At 39.8% G+C, this 17,935-nt stretch overlaps 1 protein-coding gene across 1 annotated transcript in view; it reads right to left on the bottom strand.

Moving 5' to 3' along the window:
- Nucleotides 1-17,935, bottom strand: part of FMN2 (formin 2) — a 237,273-nt gene that overhangs the window by 2,376 nt on the left and 216,962 nt on the right.

The following is a 17,935-nucleotide window of genomic DNA, read 5'->3' on the forward strand; positions in this document are numbered from 1 at the left end:
ATAAGAAGTAAAATAACCTATTAGGTTAATTCATTTTTTATTATTATAGACTTTTTTCCTTAGGAATTTTCTGGAGAAACCAAAAAGGCTATGGCTTGATCTCGATACAACACATTTTACGTAGACCTTGCAATCTAATTTCCTGAAAGAAAGAAATTACAAATATATTTTCTTGAGCCCTGTGGCAAAATAGCTAATGATAGAATTCATCTATATAACTGAATCAACCTCTCTTTTTAAACAATAGAATGTGCAAACAGTCCACCGTCGCAGCTACAAGATTGATGTTACAGTTTACATTAAGGCATGATGAATGAAAGTAATTCCTTTTGGGCATAAAATGCCTGCTGGGTTGATGTTGTTAGTAATTCCAGAAAATGATGACAATTTAGAAGACACTCCATTGTTACCACTTTTATTACTTTCTACCCTAGCCATAAATTGCCTTTAATCCTTCCTCTAAACATTTGAAGACAAAAACATTTTCTTTATAACAAACCGAGGATTGCAGAGTTCCCATCTTCCTCTGAAATAGCTACCAGTAAATTTAAGTTGAAGTATTTGGATAGGGAATTAAGGAAATTTTTTTTTTCAGCACTTAGCCAAAATCCAGTAGATCTCCTCTTAAATTTACTTGGAGCTCTTTAAAGCATTTCGTGGCGTTCTAAAAAATGTACTTCACAAGTATTTAGATCCTCAAAGCGTCTTAATTTTCTCCCTATCCTATTTGTTTTGCTCTCCAAACACATTTTTGTAAGGATCACAGGAAGCCAAAGTGTAATATAAACATATTTAATTTTACAGAAAAACACAGCCAGTCATTCCTTGAGGCAGAGATGATCAAAACCGAGAACATGCACCAAGCAGACCTCACGAGATCTTTGAACTCATCCTTTCATTTGACAATCATTTGTGGAGCGGTAACTCCAGGTCAGGCACTGGGTGCAGCTCAATTTTATAAGGACAATTAAGTTCAATGTTTAATAGGAGAGAGACGCACATATAAACAAGCAAACAACAAAGGTGCGTGAAGGGCAACTACCTAGGTTTGTACAAGGTACAACTGCGTCCCACAGCAGGTTTCTGGGGTTGGTGGGCAGGGATTATTGAAATCTTTCTGGAACAAGCAGACAGCTGAGCCTTGTTAAACAGATGCACCTTAATTGTTCATAATTTCCTTGGAAACGGCAGATGGACTGAGGGTGAAAGAAGAGAATTCCAACATGAAGAAGTGCATACATGTAAAGGTTGAGCGAGAGTCAAAGACGACCACACCGAGCTTCGTGAACCATGAACAGTTCTCCTTTCTGCTGCCAGAGGATCCCCACGCTACCAGGGGCAAAAGTCCAAACCGGCTTTCTGGATTACTCCTAAATTGCTCAAGTGTAGAACTAGGGTGAGTCGGTCACGTCATCCCATTCCGGCTACACACACGGAAATGATTTTGGGGAGCTGGAACCTTGAATAGTTTCAGGAGAAGATTAATGGAGAATTCGTCACAATGTAGCTCACCAGGCCCCTTCTTACATATTCTGGTTTAGTCCTTCTGGGATGCATCTGGCAAGTGTCACCCAGCAGAATTTGTCGTAGGTGGCCCTTGAACGCCACTTTGAGAAACAGTGCCTGGAACTGAGGGATTAACACGCCCTGAAGTCCCAGCTGAGCCCCCAGCCGGACCCGTGAGACGACAATGCTTCCTCAGGCCTCTCTGCTCCACCAGATCACAAACCCAACCACCTCAACTTGCTCCGGTCAGCGCTTCGTGAGTTGCACCCAATCTAAGCTTCCCAGCAAATGCTGCTTCTTCCAAATGCCAATTTTATTTCAACAAAACTCTGACAACAGAAAATTTTTCCACACTTTAGGCAGGAAAAAAGAATGTGTCCCTGGAGGTCGGATACATTGCCAGAGTTGGCAGAAATCAGAAAAATAATGAGGCAGAAGTCGGTACGGAGAGGGTCTGAGCCAGCTGTGATATTCGCGCCCATCCTACTCGGCTCTCCACTTGGGCTGTCGTGGCAGATTTCGTCAGCTGCAATTTCGGGTCTGTTGAGTAACTGCTTGTGCATGTTCCATCTTCTTTCTCTCCTACCTCACTCCTCATTCCATGATGCCTAACGTGTCTTAAACTGAGTAGAGAAAAAGATGTTGGTTTCACGACTAGGCATCAAAGACTTCCAAGTGCAAAGGTATGGAGGAGATAACGTTTGAAAGAAATAAAAACGACCAATATGTTCTGTTTGGGATGGAGGAGGGAATTAAAAAGGGCAACACCTCATTTGTAAAGAGAAAAAGCAATCACTGTGAAGAGTGAAGAGCGTATTGAGAGAGGAAACCAGAGCTGGGCCGAAGATAGTCCCTAGGCTTCTAAATTTGGCCTGTCCTTGAGTTTAACCTCCAGTCCTGGGGGTGGTCTACGGATGTTGTGCAGAGACACACAGCTCTCGTGCGTGATTCATGAAGATACATTTTTTTCTCTAATGTGGTTACATTCACACAAAGGGGGATTTGCAAGGCCATTTGTTAATCGCGATTTTACCCTATTAGAGAACTAAAAAGGGGAGTAAAAATTTTAGGATGACATCTGGGATAGGCTGATTGTAACAGTTGCAGCTTCTAATTAGCAATCTAGATAACAGAAGGAAACTATGAACAAAACCAAGTCATGATGACAGAGAAAAGAAGCTTCATTCATCACTTTTAGTGATTTGGGGGAAAAACAAACAACCGCACAGAAAGCGGAGACTAGAAAACAGGAAATGTAGCATTATCTTTTAGATGGAAGACATGGATACTAAATGGTAGATAACAGCTATAAAATTTGAGGTTTATGGTAGTATTTTGCCATAATGTTTTTTATTGTCTGTGAAACTTCAGAAACAAAACCATGCTGAATAAATTTCAAAGGTATGTACTTATCTCTTCAATGGAGGACTAAGGATAATCACAGAACATGAGGCATTCTTTATCATTCAAGGGAGAATTTAGTTATGGGAAATAACCCATAGACATATGGAATCAAGCTTGGCAAACAGAGTAGGTGACCAATATGGGCAAAATAAATTTTACTCAAAAGCAAAATTTCCTTCTAGCAGTGCTCAGAAAGAGATGAATGAATGAATGTGTGATTCCTAAATAATGGAAACTCGCCCCTTTTACAGACCGATCTTTGCACAAGCAATTTTGAATAAAGTCCTTTTCTGAAGCACATTAAATTTTTCTCTTTCTTAGATAAAGGAAACAATTTAATTTTTACTCGCTGGCCCACATTCATCAGTGGACACATCTCTGTTGCAATGTGCTACAATGTAGGGCCACCCTTCTAAGGCCTCTTAAGATATATTAAGACAGCTTGCCCATACGCTGACCCAATGCTATGTTGGTTTTGTGTGTACTTTTTACGTTTTCTCTTTCGGTGACCGCTTCTCTCTAAAGCCAGCATGCTTGCCTTGTGCAGAAACTCTATCTCCTTTTAATAATTTCTATCTTCTTTAGAAGAGAAAACCAGATAGCTAAGCTAATTTAACTGGTGCCTCAGATTAGAGCAGTAACATTCCATGTTTAGTTCTAGCTAAAGGAATAGAGTTTCTGGACTAGGAGCCAGTAATTTTAGCTATCACAGAGCTTACCCCGCCCCATCCCAACTCCCACATGCTTGACGGTTACAGCTGTGTTTGGGAGGGTAGGGAAGCCACTTACCGATAGGCAGGACATCACAGCTCTAAATTTCAAAGAGTCTAAGATTCTCAGATATTGTATACCTAGTCATACTGCACCATAGAACCTGCCTATCCAGCAGGTTGTCCTTACAGATAGAAAGTAACTCTGGAATGAATGTAAAACCTGAAATTCAAGCTTCTCAAGGTAAAGAAATGTGACATCATTAATTGGTAACGACAGAGTATGTGATACTACAGAGAACCAAACACAGGAGAAGTGAAGCGTTTGGCAAAGAATATGACTATGAGTTTATTCCCCAGTTGAAACTGCGTTCTGGGTTTTGGGCAAAAATGACCAGATGAAAACAAAACATCTCCAAGGATTAAAGCTTAAGTTCAAATTTACTTTAAAAAAAAATTCTTATACTAAATTTATCTTCTAAAAGATAAAGTTATAAATGTACCTAATGAGAAGCTAAATACATTTCAATGCATTTATATAGATTTTTATTCCTTATATGCAAATATTCTAAGTGGTAACAGCTTCATTTGGTTTTAGGGTATTAAGCATAAAAGTAAGTTATTAAGCGAAGAAAATTTGAGTCCAAAAGAATTAGACTATTTTTCAGGTTTACAATATCAGAGGAAGACAGACACGAGAGAATAGAAAATACTTTTTAGCATAGGACTTGTTAAAACTAGTTTTAAATTCCCATTATCATTTTTATCTTGATAGTTTTCAAAACAAATGAAAAGTTTCTCGAATATCGCCCTCACTATAACCGGTCTCATTTACACTAAAGGTTATTCTAAACATCGAGAGTGGTTTCTCATTTCTCTCCTAATAAAGATGTATTTTTCCTCTCCACTCTCCCTCCCTAGCCCCAGACCCATTTATTGTCAGGCAAACATATACAAAAAGTTCAGCGTGATTAAGTTTAAAAACAGTTCGTGAGATGAATAAGGGAGATACACTCTTGGCACAGTTACAGAGAAAAGAAACCAGGCATCCCCACAGGCTGCCCCGCAGCCAGAATAATCTTCATCTACCTCTGGGACCCAACGCCAAGCTGGCCACAATCTTATCAAGAAAACAGATACGCTCTCATCATTCAATCGAATGAGAAACGGAGCCACTCTTCTGCCACTAAACATTAATAATTTGGTCTAAATAAGTCTCTTTGGCAGATGATTCATTTCCTGCTGGCTCCAACTTGGCTTGCTGGGAGTAGCCTGATTTCACCGCTGGAATCTACCAGCCTATGAGAGATTTGTGCAGCAAAAAACTGGGATGTCACAGGTCTGAGGTCCTGATGGAGCAGAGATGGGTCTTCTAACAATAAACTAAGAGTAGACATAATTATCATCACTACCATTTCACAATGTTCTGCGCTGAAACATAACGCCATCATGTCTGCCAACAATTTTTTTTTTTTTAAACCCAGAAGAGAAATTAAAAAAAAAAGAGAGAGAGAGAGACACACACCCAGTCCAGGGAGGGAGAGGGAGAGACAGAGGCAACAGAGACTCCAGACAAAGGCTGGTTAGGATGTCAGCTTAAGAGCTGTGGGTCTCTCTCTCTCCAGGTAAAGACAGAAGCAGGTATTAGATACCTTGTGGGATTAAAGGTGATTTGGGAAAGTTTATTCCTGGCTCTGTCTTCTGTCCTTCATAACCTCAATGTCTTTTTAAATACATACATACAAAACCACAAAACCTCTGAGACATGCTGGAAACAAAATCAACCCAAAGACACTTATCATTATCTCGAAGAAAAAGAACTTTCCTCGGGCACATATTTCTGAATCTCATCGCTGAGAAGCTCTGACTTTTTTCAGAGAAAACACTGTGTTTGCATGCCACGTGGTTATGGACAGCAGTCACAACAAGCACAAGGTAACTCCCGACACAAAGAAAACCAAGCTTTAAAAAATCCTTTGCGTTGCTTAGTCATGGACATTAAATGCAGAAGAACATTATGCCCAGCAGTTGAGGGGTGGGGGCCCAGCTCCCTGGGGCTCTGGGGCCAGCACAGATCACTCACACACACGTATTATTCTTCTAGCTTTATGGTAATATACAAAGCAAGTCTTCCACTTCTATCAACAACAGGAGCTGAATTTTGAGGAATATTCATAGTCCAAAATCTAGGATTTGGTGATAATTAGATAGGCATGTTCCATGCTTATGTTCCAGAAACCACAAGGGTATTCCTCCCATGAACATTAAGTTAAGATGCAGATATTCTATGTATTAGTGTTTCATGAAACAATTTCTGGGAGGGTACATGGGGGGAAAAGAAATGAGAGGATCATTTATTCATAAGAAAATATATTCAACCAATCAAATTAATTTCCTGTGGCCCCCATATCTTTCAGAGCTGTCTAAGAGTCTATAAGATGCAGAACATTATAATTCTTGGTGAGCTACCTTGGAAATGGTGATCTTTCCCCCCCATAATTTTAGAATGGCTACAGAGAAGTAAAAGTGAGTATGGGCGAGTGCTGTTTTTCCCTTGTTTTAAAACAAACAAAACAAATAAAATAAATCATACACCCACAGATCATCATGCACATCTGCTCCTCTCTGGGTTTAATCACAAAGCTGTCAACACTTGCCTAACGGGCAAATCCACCAGCAGTTTTCTAGTCTTCCCTCTGCACCACGCTAATATCTCTGAAACAGTTAATTCATCCCTAAGTCTTTAAACCTCTGACCCTTACGTCCTCAGGGAAATTCTGAGTTTTCCAACTATCTTTCTGGACATGCTTCCTTCATCTCTTTTGCTGTGTATTTATTAAACTTCCCCTCAAATGTTTTTTTTTTTTTTCCTCCCCCAAAACTCTAGTCTTGATTCTATGGTATCAGTGGGAATCTCCACTTTGTAAATTGCAGCTATCATTTCTACTCCAAAGACCTTTAAATTCGTACTTCTAGCTTTGACCTTGCCCTCAAGCTCCAAGTCCTCGAGGATTGGAGGGGGACTGCTGCTCCCTCTCACCCACCTGGGCCTTGGGTAAGGGGATAAACATTTAAACCATTCATCCAGTTCCTGGATCAACCTCTGAATCCCTCCTCTCCCTTTTCACCAGCCCTCCATGCATTTGCAAAGAGTTAACAAGTTCTGTTAATTATTCCTCAGTAATTTTTTTTTGGGGGGGGGGGTGGGGACAGAGTGTTGCTTTGTTGCCCTGGCTAGAATGAGTGCTGTGCCATCAGCCTAGCTCATAGCAACCTCAAACTCCTGGGCTTAAGCGAGCCGACTGCCTCAGCCTCCCGAGTAGCTGGGACTACAGGCATGCGCCGCCATGCCAGGCTAATTTTTTCTATATATATTTTAGTTGGCCAGATACTGTCTTTCTATTTTTAGTAGAGACGGGGTCTCGCTCTTGCTCAGGCTGGTCTCGAACTCCTGACCTCGAGCGATCCATCCGCCTCGGCCTCCCAGAGTGCTAGGATTACAGGTGTGAGCCATCGCGTCCAGCCCCCTAAGTAATGGTTTTAAAATCTGTTCCAACCTCTCGAATTCCACTGTCCCTGATTGTTTTTCAAGCCCCCTCATGTCACCTGAACCACTGCCATACCCTGCAGACTGGCCTCCACGTGTAAAAGTCCCATCCATCCTTCGCATATAATGGAAATCATCTCAGCCACTTATTCACTTGCCAAGAAAAAAAAAAACCATTTAAGTTCCTCAGTGAGGAATGCAAGGCCATTTACAGTCTGGCTCCAGCTAACCTAATTTCCCCTGATTCTCCACAATGCTCCCTAGGCCCCCAACAACAAAGAACCATCCCCACTCCTGTGGGATCTCTTTGCTAAATCCATTCCCCTGGGACTGCCCGTTCTCCTTTGCTTTTCCTGAGCTCTCCACCATAGGGTCCTTCAAGTGAAGTTCAAAATTAGCTTCCTATAGGAAATGTGTCTGACTTGCCAGGCAGGCTTATTTATATAATCCTGTATGCTTTCAGATAATTTTCTTCAGAGTTTTATTCTCAAGAGGACTTACAACTCTCTTTTTGCCTTGCTGAGTAGTATATTCCTTGAGCTGAGGGATCATGTATAGCCATCTTTATATTCCCAGGGCATAATACTGAAAATCACACAGGCATTTAAGGTTATTTACTAGATGTTTAAAAAATAGCTGACTCAATGAATGAATGATGATGCACAGGGAAATTGTGACCCAATTAGGAAAAAAAAAAAATACACACACACACACGGATACATTTTGGCAAATAACTTGGGCTTAGATCTCAATCTCTTGTTTTTTTGCCTCTTCCTTCCGGCAAACTCTTCAGCCATGTCTGGATGTCCAAATCACATTTTGAGTAAACTACCCAGGACTTTATTTGACTTGACCTTTGAGTTTACTGATTTACTGTTATAATTCCATCTGCAAATAACAATTGAGTTTCAATGAATGCATATAAAATTTAAAGTTATGAAATAGTTTAGGGGTATTCTACTTTCTTCCATCTTACAGAGGACCTAATTTTGTGTTCGACATACAATCATTAGGAGGTTGGAAGCCTTCAACATGAAATCGTGTCAAACTAGCTTCACTAACTCCTTGGTGTAAAAAGATAAATGACAGGGATGTAATATATCTTCATTTCAATGAAGCATGTAAAGAATTTCTGAAGGGATGTCTGTGAACCAAACAGAGAGATGCTGGCTACATGAGAGGATGCTTAGATGAATTTACCATGAGCAGATACGTAGATATGTTCAAAGAAGATAACAGGGTGTCTTTATATTCAGTTATATTTCTTAAAGCATCACACTGAGGGAGGCTGAAAAACGATCAACTGATAAAATTTATACAGATGCTGGTTTAATATGAGAAGAGGGAAAACTATCCTAGTAATTGGAGATGTCCAAAAAAATATCTTGGCTTTTTCTCCTACTCAAAGAAAATGAACATTTGCAGTGGGCCAGGGCTGTGCCAGAGACAGTGAGCATCTCATGTGCATCATCTCATTTAGCCACCTGGTGACCATACACGAGAGATGTCATCATCCTATTTTAGAGACGAGGAGCCTGGGGCTCAGAGAGGTTCTCAAGGTCACATAAGAGAAGAATGAAGGAGAGAATCCAGATCTGGTTGACTTCAGAGTCTGTATTGCCCTAGCACTAAAAAGGGAATCAAAGCCTGGGCTTAACGTCTGGCTATTAGTCTTGTAAAAATTATATTCTTATGATAGAAAGTAGATTGGAATAGATGACCTCCAATTTATTTCCTGAGTTCAATATCCTTTCCCCTTTTAGAGAGTGCCCATAGAATAAGCATCTTAAAGACAAGATAATATAAGCTCCTTGAAGGCAGATAGTACCTTCTCCCTCTGTATGTGTCCCATGCCCAGCACAGTGCCTGGCTCATCATAGTAGCAGCCAACACTCACTGAGACCTTACAGTGTGTGCCCAGCGCTGAGCTAAGAGGGCTTGCAGATATTAGCTCCCTTAAATCTCATAATAACCTCATAAGGTAGATAGGGTACAGTGATGCCCTTAACCACTCAACAGAGACTACTCTCATGCATGTCACCCATTCCCCCAAGACGCCAAATCCTCATCTTTCTTACCCTAGTACTCGCAATATTACATATGTTTCTTCCTGATGCCATCCTACACTCAACTTTTACAGATGAGGAAAATGAAACTTAAAATGGTCAAATTACCTGCTCAGGGTCATACACAGATTTGTGGCAGACTTGTAGTTCAAATCCAGGCAAACACAGTCTATCTCCAAAGCTTAAGCTTTAACCACCAGGCTATGTTGCCTCTTACGATGCATATACACAGGGAAAGATGAAAGAAGATAACATAGGGATGCAAGAAGGCAGGAAGCCAAACAGGAGGTGGGGATGCAGAGAAAAGCGTAGCTCGTGCTGTGAATTATATTCACCTTTTTATTACCTGAGACCTAGAACAATGGTTCTTAAACTTGAGTGAGCAGAGGAATCACCGGAAGGGCTTGTTAAAACATAGACTGCTTGTTTCCACACCCATGATCAGCAGGTCTAGAGTGGGAGTCAAGAATCTGTAACCCTAACAAGTCCCCAGGGAATGGGATGCTGATCCAGGAGCCACATTTTGAGAACCCCTATCCTGAGGCACAGCATGATGTCTGGGAAAATTTAAAAAAACAAACAAAACAACACTTACTTTGTTAAATGAATATGCAATCATCAATATCATCTTCTGCTTTACTTTCTTACTTATATCAATATGTGCACTTATGTATCATATACACACATTACTTACATATCCACTTATATGTATTACTTATATTTATATTTAAAATCATTTGATTCTAAAAGACTGAATCTTTTATAATTCTGAAAATATAAGATGTGTCAGTTTGAATGACTTATTTTAAAAGAGAAACTAGAAAACAGGTATATGTGCTTTATCAGATACTGGGGAGAAGTTCTATTGGACTATTAGACAATTTTTGATCTCTTTTCAAGCAAAAGTAGTAATGGAAACACAACAGGCTATAGCATTTATTTTTGAAAAAGGAAAGCATGTAAGATTTATCTGGAGTAGATAAAACTGCCATGGCTGGGCATAGTGACTCACGCCTGTAATCTTAGCACTCTGGGAGGCCAAGGCAGGAGGATTGCTTGAGGCCAGGAGTTCGAGACCAGCCTGAGCAAAAGCAAGACCCCCTCTCTACAAAAAGTAGAAAACATTGCCTGGGTGTCACGGCTTGTGCACCTACAGTCCCAGCTGCTTGGAAGGCTGAGACAGAAGAATCTCTTGAGCCTAGGAATTTGAGGTTGCAGTGAGCTATAATGATGCTACTGCACTCTAGCCAGGGTGACAGAGCTAGACTCTGTCTCAAAAAAAAGAAAAAAAAAAAACTGCTACCATGTGTGCACATGTTTTCCTGATTCTAATTTCTAGAGAGAATTTTGACAAGGTTCTCTAAATAAGGGATATGAACTGTAGTCAGTACAAATCTAAAAATATAGGGGATTACAGAAGTTTTTCAATGGCCAATTTTTTTTTCCCCCACACAAATCCTCAATGTAAACTGAGATGAACCTTGAACTCAGTGAGGGCATTTCTCAGGATAGGGAAGCTAACCAATACTTCAAGTATGCTGTGTTTTGGTAATCTAACCTGGTGAAGGGTTAAAACTGAGAGATCTATTTAACAGAATAAATGACAGCGCACTTCATCATCTCAAATCGCATCCGCCTCGACTGAATAGCAGTCAGAGGTGGCTTGGGTCTGGGACAAGTCCTGAAACTGTGACGATCTGTGCTGCTATAGAAGGAAAATACAAGTGCTTTAGAGAGTGGACGAGTAAATAGGTTCACACTCCATTTTGGAAACAAAGAGCCTGAATTCTATTCTGTAAAACCAAGAGTATCCTTCTTTCTTATTCTTCCACAAAGAATTGATATAACATCAGAAAAAAAAAAAAACTGAGAAATCTGAAAGGCGCTATTTAGAAATTAGTGCAATACTCAAATGATAAGGTGAACAGTTTCTTAAAATTAGAATATTGGTGTTCATTTGTGTTAGGATTTTTAAGCTTCTGATCACATTGTTCATCATTAATATTTTTAAATGTCTGATTTAGAAAAAAAATTTTTTCACGTATCTTGTAGCAGAGACTATTTTAGTTCCATGTTAGATTTGAATTTCCATGAAATTCACCAAAGTAGCTCAGTTGATGTGCCTTTTAAGTCCTGTAGAAATGATATGTTCTTTTTGTACGTATCGAGGATGTTTTAGATTTCCTTAATAAAATGGTAAAACGACAATCACTGGTTCCACAAACTTATGACAGTAAATTAAAAAACAAAAACCAAAAACTCCTGTTGTACATGACAGCCCAAACTACTAAAAGATCATATTTGACAGCAAAGTTCATCTTTTATTATAGAAGAGTGCTGTTTACTACATTTGACATTTTTCATGCAAACATCCTTTTACTATTTCCACCTGTGTTAAAATATTTTCTTCATCTTTCCCTACAGTTCAGAAAAGTTTTTGATTATAGCTAGTGAGATACAACGTTGGGCTCTATTGGTACTTACACTGTGGTTTTTGACACTTCTATAGCATAGTTGATATGTATATATCATTTGTATCCTATTTTTTTAGAAAGAATTTTTGGTGGTAGGTTTTGGGGGAGAACTTCAAGAGCTACTAAGACACAGGAATTAGTTTATAGAGAGTTTATCCAATTTCCTCCCTGTAAAACTCATAAAAGAGTACAACAAAGCTATTTATATCATAACAGTTTAGAATTATGCAAGAGGAAGAATGGCTTAATTAAGGAATAAGATGTGGGAGATACAAGGCAGGAATGGAACAAGGAAACACACACATTAAGAGAGAACAAGGGTCAGAATTTTTCCTCTCCTGGACTATTTCTGTCTGGCTACAAATATGCTGCTTATCCTATTATCAAAAACAAAAACAAAACATTAATGCATCCCCCTCTAGCTAGCTATCCTTTACTACTGCGACCCTCCATATATACAAACTCCTGAAGAGAGTTGCCTATAGCCACTGCCTCCACTTCCTCTGCTCCCATTTAATCAAGCATTCGCCCTTAACCACTCAACAGAGACTACTCTCGTGCATGTCACCTATTCCCCCAAGATGCCAAATCCTCATCTTTCTCACCCTGGTACTAGCAGAATTACGTATGGTTCTCCCTGATGCCGTCCTACACCTGGCCCGCCAGGCTCCATGATCTGGCCCAAGGCTTGCTCTCTGAACTCACCTTCTACCTCTCTACTCTCACGCCCTCTGTTCCAGTCACTTGAGCCTCCTTCCTAAACACACACCTCCCTCAGCCTTTGCACATGCTGTTCTCTCCGTCTGCAATGATCTTCCTCCAGATGTCACTAGTTTATGCTCATTTCCTTCAAGTCCGTGCTTATCCGTCACTCCTCAGAGAGACACTGGTTGGCTTATATAAAACACACCACCTCCTAGAACTGTCTTCCCTTTGCCCTGCTCTATTTTCATCAGAGCCCCGGGATATATTTATTGATGATCCGGTCCTCCCTGCTACCATGCAAGCTCCACCAGGGCAGGGATTTGTTTTGGATCACAACTCCAATGCCTGGCGTATAGCAGAGATGTTAATATATACATACGTGTTAATGACCTCAGTAAAGTATGTGGACAAGCCATTGTTTTGAGTGAAGAATGCAGAAGTGGCAATCAGAGTTTGAAGAACGTGGAAGGCGGTACCTGGGGAACGATTATAGAGGAAAATGAAAATCTTCCTGTTCCCCAAATGCTTCCCAGGATTTGTCCCACGACATCCATTGCTTAGCGAATCTACCTTAGCTTGGTAATCACTGATTTTGAAATAGTCCAATTGGAAAATTTCTCCCTGAGCAAGAAGGCTGAAGGGTTTGGCTTGCTGACTCTGGGAGGCGGTGAGAAGTTGAGAAATGTAACCTGTTGTATGAATCATAGTACCAGCAAGGACGTAGCTGAAATGTGAGATGATCACCAGGCTGATCAGGAATCTAAGTGAATCAGAAAAGTCCAAAGAGACTCCAAAACAATGAAGAGAACTGGAGATATTATATCAGGGCAACAGAAAACCTGGTAGCATCTCCATAGCTAACCCTTAAATATGAGAAGATTCATTACGTGGGACAAGGGATTGGATTTATCTGTGTGGTTGCAGAGAGAGCAGAAGATCCAAGCAGCACATGGTTTGGCCAGCCAGATACCCACTCATTCTGTCAGCCTTTACCCCAAACCCCTGGGGTCAGGTGGATTACAGAATTCAGAACTTTTCCAATTTCAGACAGGAATATGATATATAACACTATCAAAAGGGCCTGACATAGCACGGAATAATCAAACACATTAAATTTCTGTAGTAAACATATGAACACTCATACTACGTGGATTGAGGAAAGACTATAACTAGCCTCATGTAAGTTAAGTTTTACTGACATAGGTTTGCCACAAACCTGCGAAGACACTTTTGGTTTCGGAGGTTTTTGAGCCTCCAAATTGTAGACAATAGATTATAGCTCTAGACTATAAAATTATGAATAAAACTATATCTGTTATGATAATTGTCCCAAAAGCTTGTAGAACACCATTATACCTGTTAGGGAATACATTAAACAATCAGGTAGAAAATAAAAAATGGTCACTTATATTAAGAAATTTGGATGTGAATATTTCATACTTAGCTTTTCTGAGACCAGCATCATTATGCAACTTGCTGTTAATAACTATTCACTATGTTGGAACTTCTGCATTTAATATCATTAACAGCCTCAATATCAAGTACTTGAGAGATGATTATCTCAATTGTACAAATTAGAAAACCGAAGTTGACTAAGATTACATGATAGCCCAAAGTCAAAGAGCCCATAAATGATAGTGCTTCAATTCATACTGTCAGAATACAAATTGAGGGAAGGGTTGTTGATAGAATAGAATTGTGTGGTGTTTGGCTTCTGTGAATTTATTTAATGCTAAATCTTTCTGCCACTAAGTTCACTGTTTTTAGAACAACATTGATATATAAATGATAATGACAGCAGTTAATGTTAACTGAAGTTTCTATATGTAAGAGAGTGTGCTAGGCCGGGCACGGTGGCTCACGCCTATAATCCTAGCACTCTGGTAGGCCGAGGCGGGAGGATCACTCGAGGTCAGGAGTTCGAGACCAGCCTGAGCAAGAGCAAGATGCCGTCTCTACTAAAAATAGAAAGAAATTAGCTGGACAACTAAAAATATATAGAAAAAATTAGCCGGGCATGGTGGTGCATGCCTGTAGTCCCAGCTACTTGGGAGACTGAGGCAGAAGGATTGCTTGAGCCCAGGAGTTTGAGGTTGCTGTGAGCTAGGCTGACACCACAGCACTCTAGCCCGGGCAACAGAGTGAGACTCTGTGTCAAAAAAAAAAAGAGAGAGGGTGCTAAATGCTTTATATGTGGTGGTCTTCTTTAAATTCACTCAAGGAACTGGGTACTTTGAATACCTTCATTTTAAAGACGGGGAAACTTAGGCTCAGAGAGATTAATTAACTTATCAAGGATACACAGGTACTGTCAGGGACATATGTCAAAATCCTGGTCTTTTCAACTACAAGCACATGCTCTTACTACCCATCTTATTTGGACTGTGTAAAAGGAAAACGTTAAGAAAATTAATCAGAGGTTGTGGGAAATAAACTCACATACAAAGTCAGTAGAGAATTATGAGTGCTTCTGTCTTAAAAACAGCACATGCATCTAAGAATGCATTAATACCCACATCTAGTCTGACGTTTAAAATGAAAGCTACTGAGTTATCTAGGAGCATCTGAAATTCCCTTAACTGATGAAATATACTTTTTTTCCCTAGCTATGCCTCATCTTATTTACCTCCCCCATACACTCAGAACTTTAAAGTGGCCAAATGGAGTTTTATCAAACTTTCCAAAAATGTTCACCCCCTAGGGCATAGGAATTTGAACCCCAGAGGTTAGTTTTTAAAACTAATCCCATCTCGTAAAAATAAGATCTAGGAATATGCTTTTATTTCTGATGTGCTTTATGTCTGCAAAATATGTATTATCTAAATATGCAATGATAATTAGAATATTTTAAAGATTAAAGAGTTAGTACTTTTACATTTGTCCTTTTGCCTCACCCAACAAATTTTAGAGACGTATCTCTGACACATCTTTTTTCTGACAAATTAAAACTTAGAGGAGTGGAGATTCTTGCTTGAGAACTTCCACTTTTGGCTACTTTAAATTCTAAATGAATGCCTAAATAGCATGAGCATTCAATATATTCTTTTGAAAAAGTGTGAATGGCCATATACCTTAATTTTAAGTGATAGTTAATGCAGCCCACCTCAGATGGCCATATTATAAAACAATAGGGGAATATTAATAGTGCTTAAATGTACAGAGCAAAATACTAAGTCATTAGTATAAGGCCAGATATTCCCTATTTTTCAAAAAACCCAACACTGCACTTAAAGAAGTGTCGGTACTTGTGTTGTTACTCCATCAGGCTTTACCCTGCTGGAGTACTAAATCAAGTACCTTTTTTCTGCTGCTCTACTAGTTCTGCACCCCATGACTCCTAATTTGGTGGAGACAAAGGTCGTTTTGGGGTTAATGGAACTCAGGGCATCAGACCCTCCCAGGGAGCAGACAGGCTGCCCTCTCCAATGCTGGCTTTTCCTCCAGGGTACACTCCAGCTCATCTCCCAAGCTCATCCTCTGAACCACTCCAGGGGCAGAACATTGTGAAGACCCAAAAGTGATGGTATTTACCTAATGATACTGGGTCTAATCTGCCCACACTCAAACAGCTATGGACTCAGCCAACACAGCTGGAATTTTGTCCTCATTGAAATGACTGCTTTTTAAAAATTAGTATTTCCTTCCAAAAACCCAGAAAGCTGGAAGCTCCAAGGGATAGGGCACAGCCCTGCTTCCTACCAGTGCACTGGCACAAGGACACCTTCCTGGTCGTCTTCACCTTGGCTTTCACGTTGCCAGTTACAACCATGAGCTCTTTGTACACAACGCAGCGGCAGGGTAGCTTGCTCTAGGAGAGGTCTGCATGCTCTTTTGGTAAAGGCAGAAGTGGCAGCTTTCGGGGTGAACCTCATTCTGTAAGGCACAACTAGCCAAACAGGACTTCATATACAGCTCAGCATCAAGTTTTAAATCATTCAAAGAAGGAATCTGCAAGGAGACATACCAGCCTTTCTCCAGCAAGAGATCAATGAGCTGTGGAGACACGCTGGCCAGGAGCACTTTCTTTCATCTAGATACAGAGCGTGACACGCGGATGCCAGCCTCACTGCTGGTCCTAAAGGAAGGGAGCGACCTCTCTAATTGGCAGTGGGACACGGCCGGGCCGTGTGGGAGAGAAGTGGAGACAACGCTGATGGATTATTTAGAGAATGTTTAATATTAGCAACAAGATACAGCGACAGATGCAGTTGATGAAATCAAGTTTTCAGACTTAGAAAGACATTCAAGGTATCACGGACCCTAAGTGTTTCATTATAGATCATGCTCAGGAAACAAAAGCCAAATACATCAAAATAGAATGAAATAAAAGCAAAATGCTCACAGGCTTCCTATAAGGCAATATTCAAAAAGACTGAGCAGACAGACCTCTGGAGTACCTATGCATTAATAAATTATAATTAGAAAGACTAAATTGAAAAAGTTTTACATCATTATAGGAACTATATTAGGTGTAGTGCTATGTTCATTCATTTGGCTCTGCAAAATTATTACTCTCTAAAAACTGCAAAATCATAGGTCCTAAAATACCAAGAATTTTAGAATTTGATTTTAATGTGAAATGATACTAAGTATATAAGATATACAAGGTATTGGACAAAGAATAGAAAATTTTGAGTTATAAGTTGAGGAAGTCTGAAGACTTAATGCACAGCATAGTGCATATAATAAGTGACTATAATTAATAATATTTACTGTATACTTGAAATTTGCTAAAAGACAGGATAAGTGTTTTCACAAAAATAAAAAATGTTGATGGATACATTAGCTTGATTGTGATAACCACTTCACAATATATATGTACATCAAAACATCACACTGTATACCTTGAACACATACAATTTTTGTCAATTATGCCTCAATAAAGCTGAAAAAAATGTGTAATAACTTAAATAATGATGATGATGGACTTATGTCTTTAAGAAGGAACAAACTATATACAACAGCTTTCCAAATAAGCCGAAGAACCCAAGCTACGTGATACTGATTTGCCACGATGGCTGTAGTTCAACTGACATGCACTTGAATGAACTAGAAATGTCAATGTCAAGACCATATTGTAATTCTACAGTCAGTTCTTCAGCATCAGCATGGTTCATCCTCACTGAGTGTCCACTGGCTAGTAAGCACCACAGAAAAGGTCTGTCTCTATTGCTGCCTGCCTTAAACAAAAGTCTCCTTTCCATAGGCTCAGAATTCTTCTTCTGACCTGGCAGCTATCCACATCTCATGTTTCTAAGTCCAACTTTGTACGACAAGCAAAAGCAAAAGCAAAAACAAACAGAAGGCCAGTAGAGTGTGGTCCTGTGTCAGTAGCCAGAAAGGCAGGGGCAGGGGGCACCAGGTGGGTCAGGGATTCTGAAGACAGGATGAAGGGTTCATTAAACAGAAGTAAAAGATGCAAGTCTTTAGCCCATAGCAAAGACAGACCTATTCCTTTCTCTTTTATGTAGTTAGACCATTTTTATTTTTATTTTATTTATTTATTTATTTTTGAGACAGAGT

This window comes from Eulemur rufifrons, chromosome 11 (genome assembly GCF_041146395.1).
Source record: "Eulemur rufifrons isolate Redbay chromosome 11, OSU_ERuf_1, whole genome shotgun sequence".
Lineage (NCBI taxonomy): Eukaryota > Metazoa > Chordata > Mammalia > Primates > Lemuridae > Eulemur > Eulemur rufifrons.